Raw genomic sequence first — 17,370 nt, 5'->3', positions numbered from 1 at the left:
TACAGTCAGTAGTGCAGGTAAAGTGCAGGTTATTTTCCTGCTGGAGACCCTTTCACTGCTGGTGCCTTTCACTGCGCTTCTGGTGGAGTACGTGTTTATTAACTAAAATCAGGACAATAGCTATCTTATTTAATCTGTTTTGTCCATAGTGATAGTGCCAACATTACAATAAAAGATGGACACTTTACTTTCAGTGAGTCCGCGATCCCGAGATAACACCTGGTGTTATCAAAATCCAATCCACTTGTACAGTCACAGATCTAAAGACATACTGTACATACGCACAGCCTTTTGTCATTCATGTCTTCTTTTTAATTTATGGATTGTCCTTGTGCACGTTTTTTATTCCCCTAACAGTGATTTGTTAATTACAGGGTAGGCTGAGACGCCCTATAAATAAATACCATACACTACTGACCCTATATGGAACACTAGATATACAGTATATAGCTATATACCTGATATCTACTTTCATCATCCCCAGTAGTGATATTTCTATCTATGCCCCCTTTTGCCTAAATGCCAGTATCGCTATATCAGGATAATACACACATCTCCTGCAGCCTGGTCCTTATAAATAAGCCGAACATACTGTACTGTACTGTACACATGGCAAGGCACACCTTACCCTTCCATCTCCTAACAGATCCTCCTCCCCACACAGAGTTACAGTAACGGTAGGCACAGTAATTTCTTATTTAATGTGTTTTGTCCATAGCGATAGTTCCAACATTAGAATAAAAAAATGGACACTTTACTTTCAGTGAGTCCTCGATCCCAAGATATGTATGGGGTTGTATAGGGTTTTTCTGTGTTGGCTCCACTGCTTATCTGTATTAGATCCTATTGTAGCCATACTGAGGGTGTAAAGTAACACCATATAGTATTAAAAAGACTCCCTCACTTGTTCACAAATAGCCAAACATGTGATAGTAGTAAGAGGGTACAGTATATGTTTCGTCAAACTGCAAAGTGACAGGTAGCACGCCCCCTTTTATACAGATACCCGCCCCTTTTATATTGCTTGATATTAAATTTTATATTGCTTGATATTAAGTTTATATTGCTTGATATTAAATTTATATTGCTTGATATTAAAGGATAACTGTCACACTTAGACCCTAATTTCAATTTTCATATATGTAGTTACTAATAACATGATATTCCAGAATCAGTTACTATTAGACTGACTTACCCCATATTTAATAAGATTCAGCCCTTAGCAACCAGTCTGCATAAAACTGCAATTTCACTATTCAGTTAAGATGGCCGCCACTGCCCTCACCCTGAGGCTAATCCTGCCTGCCCTCACTAGCCAGTAACTATAGCCCCCCAAAAGTGTCAGTAACCAGAGACCTCCCCCTAAAGGGTTAATCTCCTGCAGCACAAAGGGGTCCTCTTACCACATGTTGCTTTCATCTATACACTGAGCAGACGGCAGATCTCCCTTCCCTGGTCTGCGCTGATTCAACTCTACTTCTACAGCTCTGCTGAGTGAGGGAGCGTCTGCCAAGCGCAGGGACAGGAAGAAGTGCACACAGCCCAGGCACTGTTATCAGCTGCTGGGGAAGACCTGGCTTTAATCATTTACTTACAGTCCCTGGATGTAAGTAATCTGACCTTGCACGCAGCCTGCTTCTGCGTCCTCCATCCTTCAACAGAGGACGGACCATGCCTAGCAACCCTATTTTAAGCACAGGTAAATATAGGCAGTACAGGGAACAAAACTGTGGAATTAAAGGGTAATTAAATACACAGTGAAAAGTTGAAATAGGGCCACCAAGGAGATATTAACCACCTCAGCCCCTATGGCTTAAACACCCTGAAAGACCAGGCCACTTTTTACACTTCTGACCTACACTACTTTCACCGTTTATTGCTCGGTCATGCAACTTACCACCCAAATGAATTTTACCTCCTTTTCTTCTCACTAATAGAGCTTTCATTTGGTGGTATTTCATTGCTGCTGACATTTTTACTTTTTTTGTTATTAATCGAAATTTAACGATTTTTTTGCAAAAAAATGACATTTTTCACTTTCAGTTAGAAACATAGAAACATAGAATGTGTCGGCAGATAAGAACCATTTGGCCCATCTAGTCTGCCCAATATACTGAATACTATGGATAGCCCCTGGCCCTATCTTATATAAAGGATGGCCTTATGCCTATCCCATGCATGCTTAAACCCCTTCACTGTATTTGCAGCTACCACTTCTGCAGGAAGGCTATTCCATGCATCCACTACTCTCTCAGTAAAGTAATACTTCCTTATATTACTTTTAAACCTTTGCCCCTCTAATTTAAAACGGTGTCCTCTTGTGGTAGTTTTTCTTCTTTTAAATATGCTCTCTTCCTTTACCGAGTTGATTCCCTTTATGTATTTAAAAGTTTCTATCATATCCCCTCTGTCTCTTCTTTCTTCCAAGCTATACATATTAAGGTCCTTTAACCTTTCCTGGTAAGTTTTATCCTGCAATCCATGTACTAGTTTAGTAGCTCTTCTCTGAACTCTCTCTAGAGTATCTATATCCTTCTGGAGATATGGCCTCCAGTACTGCGCACAATACTCCAAGTGAGGTCTCACCAGTGTTCTGTACAGCGGCATAAGCACTTCACTCTTTCTACTGCTTATACCTCTCCCTATACATCCAAGCATTCTGCTGGCATTTCGTGCTGCTCTATTACATTGTCTTCCCACCTTTAAGTCTTCTGAAATAATTACTCCTAAATCCCTTTCCTCAGATACTGAGGTCAGGACTGTGTCAAATATTCTATATTCTGCCCTTGGGTTTTTACGCCCCAGGTGCATTATCTTGCACTTATCCACATTAAATTTCAGTTTCCAGAGTTCTGACCATTCTTCTAGTTTTCCTAAATCCTTTTCCATTTGGCGTTTCCCTCCAGGAACATCAACCCTGTTACATATCTTTGTGTCATCAGCAAAAAGACAAACCTTACCAGCGAGGCCTTTTGCAATATCACTTATGAAGATATTAAACAAAATCGGTCCCAGTACAGATCCCTGTGGAACCCCACTGGTAACATTACCTTGTTTTGAATGTTCTCCATTGACTACAACCCTCTGTTGTCTGTCACTCAGCCACTGCCTAATCCACTCAACAATATGGGAGTCCATGCTCAATGACTGCAGTTTATTGATAAGTCTTCTATGTGGGACAGTGTCAAAAGCCTTACTAAAATCTAGATATGCGATGTCTACTGCACCTCCACCGTCTATTATTTTATTCACCCAGTCAAAAAAATCTATAAGATTTGTTTGACATGATCTCCCTGAAGTAAACCCATGTTGTTTTTCATCTTGCAATCCATGGGATTTTAGATGTTCCACAATCCTATCCTTTAATAGGGTTTCCATTAATTTGCCTACTATTGATGTCAGACTCACTGGTCTATAGTTGCTCGATTCCTCCCTACTACCTTTCTTGTGAATGGGCACGACATTTGCCAATTTCCAATCTTCCGGGACGACTCCTGTTACTAATGATTGGTTAAATAAATCTAAATCTAGTTGTAAAATTTTGCAAAAAAAAACGACATCCATATATAAATTTTGCTCTAAATTTATTGTTCTACATGTCTTTGATAACAAAAAAAATGTTTGGGTAAAAAAAAAAATGGTTTGGGTAAAAGTTATAGCGTTTACAAACTATGGTACAAAAATGTGAATTTCCGCTTTTTGAAGCAGCTCTGACTTTCTGAGCACCTGTCATGTTTCCTGAGGTTCTACAATGCCCAGACAGTACAAACACCCCACAAATGACCCCATTTCAGAAAGTAGACACCCTAAGGTATTCACTGATGGGCATAGTGAGTTCATAGAACTTTTTATTTTTTGTCACAAGTTAGCAGAAAATGATGATTTTTTTTTTCTTACAAAGTCTCATATTCCACTAACTTGTGCCAAAAAATAAAAAGTCCTATGAACTCACTATGCCCATCAGCGAATACCTTTGGGTGTCTTCTTTCCAAAATGGGGTCACTTGTGGGGTAGTTATACTGCCCTGGCATTCTAGGGGCCCAAATGTGTGGTAAGGAGTTTGAAATAAAATTCTGTAAAAAATGGCCGGTGAAATCCGAAAGGTGCTCTTTGGAATGTGGGCCCCTTTGCCCACCTAGGCTGTAAAAAAGTGTCACACATGTGGTATCGCCGTACTCAGGAGAAGTTGGGGATTGTGTTTTGGGGTGTCATTTTACATATACCCATGCTGGGTGAGAGAAATATCTTGGTCAAATGCCAACTTTGTATAAAAAAATGGGAAAAGTTGTCTTTTGCCAAGATATTTCTCTCACCCAGCATGGTTATATGTAAAATGACACCACAAAACACATTCCCCAACTTCTCCTGAATACGGAGATACCACATGTGTGACACTTTTTTGCAGCCTAGGTGGGCAAAGGGGCCCACATTCCAAAGAGCACCTTTCGGATTTCACAGGCCATTTTTTACAGAATTTGATTTCAAACTCCTTACCACACATTTGGGCCCCTAGAATGCCAGGGCAGTATAACTACCCCACAAGTGACCCCATTTTGGAAAGAAGACACCCCAAGGTATTCGCTGATGGGCATAGTAAGTTCATGGAAGTTTTTATTTTTTGTCACAAGTTAGTGGAATATGAGACTTTGTAAGAAAAAAAAAAATAATCATCATTTTCCACTAACTTGTGACAAAAAACAAAAAATTCTAGGAACTCGCCATGCCCCTCACGGAATACCTTGGGGTGTCTTCTTTCCAAAATGGGGTCACTTGTGGGGTAGTTATACTGCCCTGGCATTCTAGGGGCCCAAATGTGTGGTAAGGAGTTTGAAATCAAATTCTGTAAAAAATGGCCTGTGAAATCCGAAAGGTGCTCTTTGGAATGTGGGCCCCTTTGCCCACCTAGGCTGCAAAAAAGTGTCACACATGTGATATCTCCGTATTCAGGAGAAGTTGGGGAATGTGTTTTGGGGTGTCATTTTACATATACCCATGCTGGGTGAGAGAAATATCTTGGCAAAAGACAACTTTTCCCATTTTTTTATACAAAGTTGGCAAGATATTTCTCTCACCCAGCATGGGTATATGTAAAATGACACCCCAAAACACATTCCCCAACTTCTCCTGAGTACGGCGATACCACATGTGTGACACTTTTTTGCAGCCTAGATGCGCAAAGGGGCGCACATTCCTTTTAGGAGGGCATTTTTAGACATTTGGATACCAGACTTCTTCTCACGCTTTGGGGCCCCTAAAATGCCAGGGCAGTATAAATACCCCACATGTGACCCCATTTTGGAAAGAAGACACCCCAAGGTATTCAATGAGGGGCATGGCGAGTTAATAGAAAAAAAAAATTTTGGCACAAGTTAGCAGAAATTGATTTTTTTGATTTTTTTTCTCACAAAGTCTCCCTTTCCGCTAACTTGGGACAAAAATTTCAATCTTTCATGGACTCAATATGCCCCTCAGCGAATACCTTGGGGTGTCTTCTTTCCAAAATGGTGTTATTTGTGGGGTGTTTGTACTGCCCTGGCATTTGAGGGTCTCCGCAATCATTACATGTATGGCCAGCATTAGGAGTTTCTGCTATTCTCCTTATATTGAGCATACGGGTAATGAGATTTTTTTTTTCCGTTCAGCCTCTGGGCTGAAAGAAAAAAATGAACGGCACAGATTTCTTCATTCGCATCGATCAATGTGGATGAAAAAATCTCTGCCAAAAAAAGAAAAAGGAGGGGAAAGGCGTCAGGACATAGGAGCTCCGCCCAACATCCATACCCACTTAGCTCGAAATGCCCTGGCAAACCAGATTTCTCCATTCACATCAATCGATGTGGATGAATAAATCCTTGCCGGGATTTTTTTTTTATATATACAAAGTGTTTGCCAAAGTATATGAACACCGCCACCTCCTCAGCTCATATGCCTCGGCAAACGTATCTTTTACTGCAGAGGAGAAATCTCGTCTTGCAGCGCCGCATACACCGACTTGCGTGTAATCTGACAGCAGCGCAATGCTTCTGTCAGAATGCACATCAGTGCTGCAGCTAGTCGATCGGTTGGTCCACCTGGAAGGTAAAAAAAACAAAACAAAAAAGAAAAAACCAGGCCGCAACGCAATAAATTTATTAACTTTTGAACAGAACATATAAACTTTTTTTTAACTTTTTTAACTGAACATTAACTTTTATACTTACCGGTATTTTTTTTTTTGTTTAGTTTTTTTTACCTTTATAGAACAAACCTCTCCTTCCCCATGGGACAATGTGCAAAGCGAAAATCGCCCAAAGATGTGGCGAAGTACGTTATGCACTTTATCCCAGGTGAAAGGAGAGGTTTGCAGCAGCTGTGAGTAAAAGGGCCCTAATAGCCCTGTGTGCCTGTCCTGTGAGATGCAATCCTTATGCTAAGTGTACCTGGGTGTGGTACTTCCGGAAACACTCTCCAAAGCATAGGGCAGGGTGGTCAGGACAGTCAGGACAGAAATAGCGGGTGTCACGCCTTATTCCACTCCTGCTACAGACACGACATCTTTTTCGGGGTGACGGTTGGGTTGAGGTACCAGGAACGACATTGGGGAAATGTCGCTCGTGTAGACGGCTAACTACACTGGTGGATGGGGCCACGGAACCTTCTGGATACAGGAGGTTCTCAATGATCTCTTCCTGGAATTTGAGGAAGGATCCTGTTCTCCCAGCCTTACTGTAGAGAACAAAACTATTGTACAGAGCCAATTGAATTAAATATACAGACACCTTCTTATACCAGCGTCTTGTTCTGCGGGAAACTAAATAGGGAGCCAACATCTGGTCATTGAAGTCCACCCCTCCCATGAGCGCATTATCGGCGTGGACTGAGAGGGGCTTTTCAATGACACGGGTTGCCCTTTCAATTTGTATGGTCGTGTCTGCGTGAATGGAGGAGAGCATGTAAACGTCACGCTTGTCTCTCCATTTCACCGCGAGCAGTTCTTCGTTACACAAGGCAGCCCTCTCCCCCCTTGCAAGACGGGTGGTAACGAGCCGTTGGGGGAAGCCCACGCGACTAGTTCGCGCGGTGCCACAGGCGCAAATCCGTTCTAGAAACAAATGCCTAAAGAGGGCCACACTTGTGTAGAAATTGTCCACATAAAGATGGTACCCCTTGCCGAATAAGGGTGACACCAAGTCCCAGACTGTCTTCCCACTGCTCCCCTGGTAGTCAGGGCAACCGACCGGCTCCAGGGTCTGATCTTTTTCCTCATAGATCCGAAATTTGTGGGTATAGCCTGTGGCCCTTTCACAGAGCTTATACAATTTGACCCCATACCGGGCACGCTTGCTTGGGATGTATTGTTTGAAGCCAAGGCGCCCGGTAAAATGTATAAGGGACTCGTCTACGCAGATGTTTTGCTCGGGGGTATACAAATCTGCAAATTTCTGGTTGAAGTGGTCTATGAGGGGCCGAATTTTGTGGAGCCGGTCAAAAGCTGGGTGGCCTCTGGGACGGGAGGTGGTGTTGTCGCTAAAATGCAGGAAACGGAGGATGGCCTCAAATCGTGCCCTGGACATAGCAGCAGAGAACATGGGCATGTGATGAATCGGGTTCGTGGACCAATATGACCGCAATTCATGCTTTTTAGTTAGACCCATGTTGAGGAGAAGGCCCAGAAAAATTTTAATTTCGGAAACTTGGACTGGTTTCCACCGGAAAGGCTGGGCATAATAGCTTCCCGGGTTGGCGGATATAAATTGTGTGGCATACCGGTTTGTCTCTGCCACGACTAAGTCCAAGAGCTCCGCAGTCAAGAACAGCTCAAAAAATCCCAGGGCCGAACCGATCTGAGCCGTCTCAACCCGAACTCCAGACTGGGCGGTGAAAGGGGGAACTAATGGTGCGGCTGAAGTTGGTGACTGCCAATCAGGGTTTGCCAGCACCTCAGGGATTCTAGGGGCTCTACGGGCCTGTCTGTGCGGTGGCTGCGACGGGGTAACTACTGCACGTGCCACCGTACCAGCTTCAACTGCCCTTCTGGTGCTCGCCACGTCACCATGTTGTACGGCAGTGCTGGTACTAGGTCCAGGGAGGGCTGCGCTGCTGGTGTATGCCTCACCACGTGATCCGGCAGCGCCAGCCCCACTCTGCTGCTCTTGAAGCGGATCCTGCACAACCTGTGGTCTAGCGACACGGGGCCGGGTACGCCTGGTGCTATCAGGGACCTCCACCTCCTCGTCCGAACTTTGGGTCAGAGAGCCACTGCTTTCTACAGGTTCATATTCTGACCCGCTAGATTCGTCAGATGAGGGTTCCCATTCCTCATCCGACTGGGTCAGAATCCTGTAGGCCTCTTCAGAAGAATACCCCCTGTTTGCCATTTGGACTACTAAATTTAGGGGTATTCCCTGAGACTACCCAAGAAAAAAAGCAAGCCTGTCTTACAAAGGCGAGGCTAGCGAAGAAACTGATTTTTTTTATCGCCGCAGAGCGTGTAACGTGATTGTGCAGTGATCAAAAAATATATATTTTTTGTCACTGCGGTGGGGCGGGCGTGGGTGAACGCACATGTGGGCGCCCGATCAGGCCTGATCGGGCAAACACTGCGTTTTGGGTGGAAGGCAAACTAAAGTGACACTTTACTATTATAGATCTGACCGTGATCAGTTTTGATCACTTACAGATACTATAAAAGTACAAATGCTGATTAGCGATACGCTAATCAACGAATCAGTGACTGCGGTGCGGTGGGCTGGGCGCTAACCGATCGCTAACTACCTAACCAAGGGGCCTAAACTATCCTAAAACCTAACAGCCAATACTAGTGAAAAAAAAAGTGTCAGTTTACACTGATCACTTTTTGTCTTTCACTAACTGATTGACAGGGGCGATCAAAGGGGTGATCAAAGGGTTAATTGGGGTGCAGGGGGTGATCTGGGGCTAAGGTGTAGTGTTGGTGCTACTCACTGTGAAAGTCTGCTCCTCTGCTGGATCCAACCGACGAAAAGGACCAGCAGAGGAGCAGACAAGCCATATAACAGATCATATTTACTAATATGATCTGTTATATGGCTTGTGATTCGTTTTTTTGAAAATCGCCAGCCTGCCAGCCAATGATCATTGCTGGCAGGCTGGTGACGAAATTGTTCTTTAACTTTTGCCGGCCCGCGATGCGCATGCGCGGGCCGGCTTTGAGCGAAATCTCGCATCTCGCGAGATGATGCGTATATGCGTGACTCTGCGCAGCGCTGCCACCTCCGGAACGCGAATTTGCGTTAGGCGGTCCGGAGGTGGTTAATCACCTCAATCTAATACTCAAAAAAAATAAAAAATATGACAGTTATACTTTACGTTTATATTGCTTGATATTAAATTTATAGTGCTTGATATTAGCCTCCCAGACATCCTTCACAGATTATTGCTAATGCCCGGGAGTTTGCAAATGAAGACAAAAGCCTACTGTAAGCAGGATGTTGATGTTTGAGAGCTTCCTGACAGCTTACTACAGATTTTGACATCTACCCCTCGATAAACCACAGCCTTCTATCTATTTATCAATTATCTTTCTATCTACCTATCTATAGTCCATCTATCCATCTATCTGTTATCTATCTATCAATCCATTGTATCCAGACAACTATCTATCTATCTAACTATCTATCATCTATCCATTTATCTATTCAGCTTTCTGTTATCCATCTATGTATCTATACAGCCATATACCCCATCTATCTAAATTCTATCTATCCTTCTATCTATCTATTATCTATCTATCTTTCTATCTACCAATCTATAGTCTATCTACCCAGCTATCTGTTTTCTATCTATCTACTTATCTATTGTCTATCTATCTATCTATCTAACTATCTATAGCCCTATTTATATCTATCTATGTATCTATACATCCATATACCCCATCTATCTAAATTCTATCTATCCTTCTATCTATCTATCTATCTATCTATCAACTATCTATCTATCTTTCTATCTATCTACCTATCTATAGTCTATCTATCCATCTACCTGTTTCTATCTATCAATTATCTATCTACTTATCTATAGTCTATCTTTCCAGCTATCTATATTTATAGTGCTTGATATTAAAATTTATATTGCTTGATATTAAATTTATAGTGCTTGATATTAAAATTTTATATTGCTTGATATTAAATTTATATTGCTTGATATTAAATTTATATACTGTTGTGCACTGTCACAGATGTCCTAAGACATATCCTACACAACCAACCCCCAACACTCTGTGTCAATACACACCTTAGTATTTCTCATCCCCACCACTCTGCAAAGTTGTATTCATTTAAAATGTTTACACAATACAAAATTTCAAAAATGTACAATATGCTGTAAAAATTTCAAAATGATCAATTTATCCGTAAATCTATATATCACAATCTAACGTTTCAATAGATAAATATTTTATCTATGTATCTACCTATCAATCTATCTAACAATTTATCCATTTATCTATCTATCTTTCTATCTATTTCTAACCATCTTGCTACTATAACATGGCTATCTATCAAACATCTATCTATTTACATTTCTATCTATCAAACATCTATTTATCTTTCTATCTATCTAACTGGCTGTCTTTCTATCTTTCTTTCTATCTATTATCTATCTATCTATCTATCTATCTATCTATTTATCTAACAAATTTATCTCTCTATCTATCTAACTGGCTGTCTTTCCATCTTTCTTTCTATCTATTATCTATCTATCTATCTATCTATCTATCCATTTTATCTAACAATTTATCCATTTATCTATCTTTCTATCAATCTTTCTATCTATCCATCTATCTAACAATTTATCCATTTTTTTGTCTAGCTACCACATATCTATTTATCTAATTATCTACTAATCAATTTTATCTATCTATTTATCTAGCTGCTACTATGGCTACATGGCTATCTATCAAACATCTATTTACCTTTCTATCAAGCATCTATTTATCTTTCTATCTATCTAACTGGCTGTCTTTCTATCTTTCTTTCTATCTATTATCTATCTTTCTTTCTATCTATTATCTATCTTTATTTCTATTTATTATCTATCCATATTTCTATCTATTATCTATCTGTCATTCTATCTATTTTATCTATCTATTTATCTAGCTTCTAATATCTATCTAACGTCCAATCTTTCTATCTATTTTCCTATCAATCTATCCGTTTATCTAACAATGTATCCATTTATCTATCTGTCTTTCTATCTATTTCTAACCATCTAGCTACTATAACATGGCTAGCTATCAAACATCTATCTATTTACCTTTCTATCGATCAAACATCTATTTATCTTTCTATCTATCTAACTGGCTGTTTTTCTATCTTTCTTTATATCTATTATCTATCTTTCTATCCATTTATCTAACAATTTATCCTTTTTTTTTTCTAGCTACCACATATCTATTTATCTAATTATCTACCAATCTATCTATCACATATCTATCTAACAATTTATCTAACAATTTATCTATCAACAATCTATCTAAATATCTGCCAATTTATTTATCTAGCTTCTAATATCTAACAGCCTATCTTTCTATCTATCTTTCTATTATCTATCTTTCCATTTTCTTTCTATCACATATATATTTATCTATCTATCAATTTATCTATCTATTTATCTTTATATCTATCTATCTTGCTATTAAGCTGTCTATATATCTACCTATCTTTCCACTTTATATCTATCCAGCTATCTAACAATTTAGCTATCTATCTATCAATCAAACTATCTATTTATCTAGTATCTATCAGGTTTATTTGAAGTACACAGTTTTCCCGAAGCTATTAAATCCCAGCAAGTTATTAAAAGCCTATGAAGCCTTTAATAAAAGCGTATGAATCGCACAAATCTCTTAGAATCTTTAAAAGATCTGGAGATCATTTTGTACAAACACCTGCCAAGTTTACATGTCCACAATGTATAGTCAGCCACTATCGGTTCTTATGGAGTCGTTGAACCTTATTTAGAGCAGTGCAAAAATTTGGAATAAGAAAATACGCTGTAAAAATTGGTGCAAAGATTCTAAGAGATTTGTGCGATTCATACGCTTTTATTAATGGCTTCATAGGCTTTTAATAACCTGCTGGGATTTAATAGCTTCGGGGAAACTGTGTACTTCAAATAAACCTGATAGATACTAGATAAATAGATAGTTTGATAGATAGATAGATAGATAGATAGATAGCTAAATTGTTAGATAGCTGGATAGATAGAAATATATACAGGGTGGACCATTTATATGGATACACCTTAAAAAAATGGGAATGGTTGGTGATATTAACTTCCTGTTTGTGGCACATTAGTATATGTGAGGGGGGAAACTTTTCAAGATGGGTGGTGACCATGGCGGCCATTTTGAAGTTGGCCATTTTGAATCCAACTTTTGTTTTTTCAATAGGAAGAGGGTCATTTGACACATCAAACTTATTGGGAATTTCACAAGAAAAACAATGGTGTGCTTGGTTTTAACGTAACTTTATTCTTTCATGAGTTATTTACAAGTTTCTGACCACTTATAAAATGTGCCCATTGTGTTGGATTGTCAATGCAACCCTTTTCTCCCACTCTTCACACAATGATAGCAACACCGCAGGAGAAATGCTAGCACAGGCTTCCAGTATCCATAGTTTCAGGTGCTGCACATCTCGTATCTTCACAGCATAGACGATTGCCTTCAGATGGTACGAGATGTGCAGCACCTGAAACTACGGATACTGGAAGCCTGTGCTAGCATTTCTCCTGCGGTGTTGCTATCAGTGTGTGAAGAGTGGGAGAAAAGGGTTGCATTGACAATCAAACACAATGGGCAGCACATTGAACACATTTTATAAGTGGTCAGAAACTTGTAAATAACTCATGAAGGAATAAAGTTACGTTAAAACCAAGCACACCATTGTTTTTCTTGTGAAATTCCCAATAAGTTTGATGTGTCAAATGACCCTCTTCCTATTGAAAAAAACTAAAGTTGGATTCAAAATGGCCGACTTAAAATGGCCGCCATGGTCACCACCCATCTTGAAAAGTTTCCCCCCTCACATATACTAATGTGCCACAAACAGGAAGTTATTATCACCAACCATTCCCATTTTATTAAGGTGTATCCATATAAATGGCCCACCCTGTAGACAGCTTAATAGCAAGATAGATAGATATAAAGATAAATGGATAGATAAATTGATAGATAGATAAATAGATATGTGATAGAAAGATATGTGATAGAAAGATAGGCTGTTAGGTAGATATTAGAAGCTAGATAAATAAATTGGCAGATATTTAGATAGATTGTTGATAGATAAATTGTTAGATAAATAGATATGTGATAGATAGAAAGATAGTGGAAAGATAGGCAGTTAGATAGAAAGATAAATAGATGTTTGATAGATAGAAAGATAAATAGATGTTTGATAGATAGCCGTGTTATAGATAGATCGCTAGATAGAAAGATATGTCGTTAGAAAGATATTAGAAGCTTGATATATAGATATGCGTATAAATAGATAAACTTAGATAGATATTAGAAGCTTTATAAATAGATATACGTATACATAGATATATGCATAAATAGATGGATAAATTGATAGCTGTTGGAAGCTAGATAAATAGTTGTATAGATAGGTTGTTGATTGATAAATTGATAGATAAATAGATATGTTATAGATAGAAAGATAATGGAAAGATAGATAATAGATAGAAAGACAGATAGATAGAATGGATAGATAGATAGATAGATAGATAGATAAAATAGATAGATTGGTAGATAGATTGTTCATGGATAAATTGATTGATAGATAGATGTCTAGATAAATTGTTAGATAAATAGGCAAATAGGTAGATAGCTAGATATGTAGATAGATAGATGAATAGATAGATAAATAGATATGTGATAGCTAGAAAGATAGTGGCAAGATAGACGGTTAGATAGAAAGATAAATAGATGTTTGAAAGAAAGATAAATAGATAGATTGATAGAAGGATAGAAAGATAGATAGCTATACGGATAAATTGATCATTTTGACATTTTTACAGCATATTGTACAACACTTTGAATTTTTGAATTGTGTAAACATTTCAAATGAATACAACTTTGCAACATTGCGGTGTGTATTGACAGAGTGGTGGGGTTTGTCTGTCTATATTGGCACAGATATACGGATAAATTGATCATAGATAGATAAATGGATAAATTGCTAGATAGCTGGATAGATAGAAAAATTTATAGAAAGATAGATAGAAAGACAGATAAATGGATACATTGTTAGATAAATGGATACATTGATAGGAAAATAGATAGAAAGATTGGACGTTAGATAGATATTAAAAGCTATATAAATAGATAGATAAAATAGATTGGTAGATAATTAGATAAATAGATATATGGTAGCTAGACAAAAATGGATAAATTGTTAGATAAATGGATACAAAGATAGATAATAGATATAAAGAAAGATAGAAAGACAGATAGATAATAAATAGAAAGATGGATAGATAAATGGATAGATTGATAGGAAAATAGATAGAAAGATTGGACGTTAGATAGATATTAGCAGCTAGATAAATAGATAGATAAAATAGATTGGTAGATAATTAGATAAATAGATATGTGGTAGCTAGACAAAAAAATTGATAAATTGTTAGATAGATAAATAGATAGAAAGATTGAAAGAAAGATAGATAAATGGATAAATTGTTAGATAAAATGGATAGATAGAAAGATAGATAATAGATAGAAAGATAGAAAGACAGCCAGTTAGATAGATAGAAAGATAGATAGATGTTTGATAGATAGAAATGTAAATAGATAGATGTTTGATAGATAGCCATGTTATAGTAGCTAGATGGTTAGAAATAGATAGAAAGATAGATAGATAAATGGATAAATTGTTATATAGATTAATAGGTAGATAGATAGATAAAATATTTATCTATTGAAACGTTAGATTGTGAAAGATAGATAGATATACGGATAAATTGATCATTTTGACATTTTTACAGCATATTGTACAACATTTTTGAAATTTTGTATTGTGTAAACATTTTAAATGAATACAACTTTGCAACATTGCGGTGTGTATTGCCACAGAGTGGTGGGGATGGTTGGCACAGAGAAATACTAAGGTGTGTATTGACACAGAGTGTTGGGGGTTGGTTGTGTAGGATATGTCTTAGGACATCTGTGACAGTGCACAACAGTATATAAATTTAATATCAAGCAATATAAATTTAATATCAAGCAATATAAAATTGTAATATCGAGCACTATAAATTTAATATCAAGCAATATAAATTTTAATATCAAGCACTATAAATATAGATAGATGGAAAGATAGACTATAGATAAGTAGATAGTTAGATAATTGATAGATAGAAAACAGGTAGATGGATAGATAGACTATAGATAGGTATGTAGATAGATAGATAGATAGTTGATAGATAGAAGGATAGATAGAATTTAGATAGATGGGGTATATGGATGTATAGATACATAGATAGATAACAGATAGCTGGATAGATTGATAGTTGGATAGATAACAGATAGCTGGATAGATAGATAGATAGATAGATAGATAGAAGGATAGGTAGATAAATTGATAGATAGAATTTAGATAGATGGGGTATATGGTTATTTAGATACATAGATAGATAACAGATAGATGGATAGATATATGTATAGACTTTATATTAGGACATGTCCTGACATGTCTGTAGATAGACAGAATAGATAGATAGGTAATTGATACATGGATATGTAGATAGAAATATAGATAGATAAATAGATAGATAAATTGATAGAATTTAGATAGATGGTGTATATGGATGTATAGATACATAGATAGATAAATGGAAAGATAGATAACAGATAGATGGAAAGATAGACTATAGATAGAAAGATAGATAGATAGATAGATAATTGATAGATAGATAGATAGATAGATAGATAGAAGGATAGATAGGTAGATAAATTGATAGATAGAATTTAGATAGATGGGGTATATGGCTGTATAGATAGATAGATAAATGGAAAGATAGATAGCTAGATAGATAGATGGAAAGATGGACTATAGATAAGTAGATAGATAGAAAACAGATAGCTGGATAGATAGACTATAGATAGGTAGATAGAAAGATAGATAATAGATAGATAGAAGGATAGATAGAATTTAGATAGATGGGGTATATGGATGTATAGATAGATAACAGATAGCTGGATAGATAGATAGATAGATAAATGGATAGATAACAGATAGATGGATAGATAGATAGATAGATAGATAGATAGACAGTTGTCTGGATACAATGGATTGATAGATAGATAGATAGATAGATAGATAGATAGATAACAGATAGATGGATAGATAGACTATAGATAGGTAGATAGAAAGATAATTGATAAATAGATAGAAGGCTGTATGATTAACTAACCCGTTTGTTTGCAAATATCAGGTTTATCGAGGGGTAGATGTGAAAATCTGTAGTAAGCTGTCAGGAAGCTCTCAAACCTCAATATCCTGCTTACAGTAGGCTTTTGTCTTCATTTGCAAACTCCCGGGCATTAGCAATAATCTGTAAAGGATGTCTGGGAGGCTAATATCAAGCACTATAAATTTAATATCAAGGAATATAAATTTAATATCAAGCAATATAAATTTAATATCAAGCAATATAAAAGGGGCGGGGGTATCTGTATAAAAGGGGGCGTGGTACCTGTCACTTTGCAGTTTGACTAAACATATACCCTCTTACTACTACTTGTGATAATGAAGGGTGGCATTAGCATATGAATCGCGATTTGCATCTAAATACCTTCAGTGTTTAGGGAATAAGAAAGTTATTAGAGAATGTCCCAATTTCAAGTAATAAGATAGTTTTCTTCAAGTATTATTGCATTCATCAGTTTTTTTTTTATCCTTTAAGTGTATAATGCTATTCTTAATGTTGGATCTCTTTCTCCACAATTTTGCAATGGAAACCTAATATGAATTATGATGTTAACACTGACACCATTAAAACAAATAATATTGTTACATGAAAAACAAAAATAAATCAATACAGCTGCAGCGCTGGGTAAGTTTTAAAATACACCAAAAGTTAACAGGCAAAAATAGACCAATATATACAGCGTTGCTGCTATATTGATTTACTATATATAAATATATTTATATATATTTTATATATTTATATTATATATAAATTTACATATAGTATAATTAGTGTAATATTGTATAATTATTTAATAATACAGAGGTTATCTATCTACATCTCTATATGTCCATTATACTGTACAATACACTATATCTAAATCACCATACCTCATATGGATCATGGAATAAATAATGATACAATATTAAACTAATTATACTA

Source organism: Bufo bufo, chromosome 6, assembly GCF_905171765.1.
Source record: "Bufo bufo chromosome 6, aBufBuf1.1, whole genome shotgun sequence".
Classification (NCBI taxonomy): Eukaryota; Metazoa; Chordata; class Amphibia; order Anura; family Bufonidae; genus Bufo; species Bufo bufo.
Note: the sequence above shows the minus strand (reverse complement) of the source record.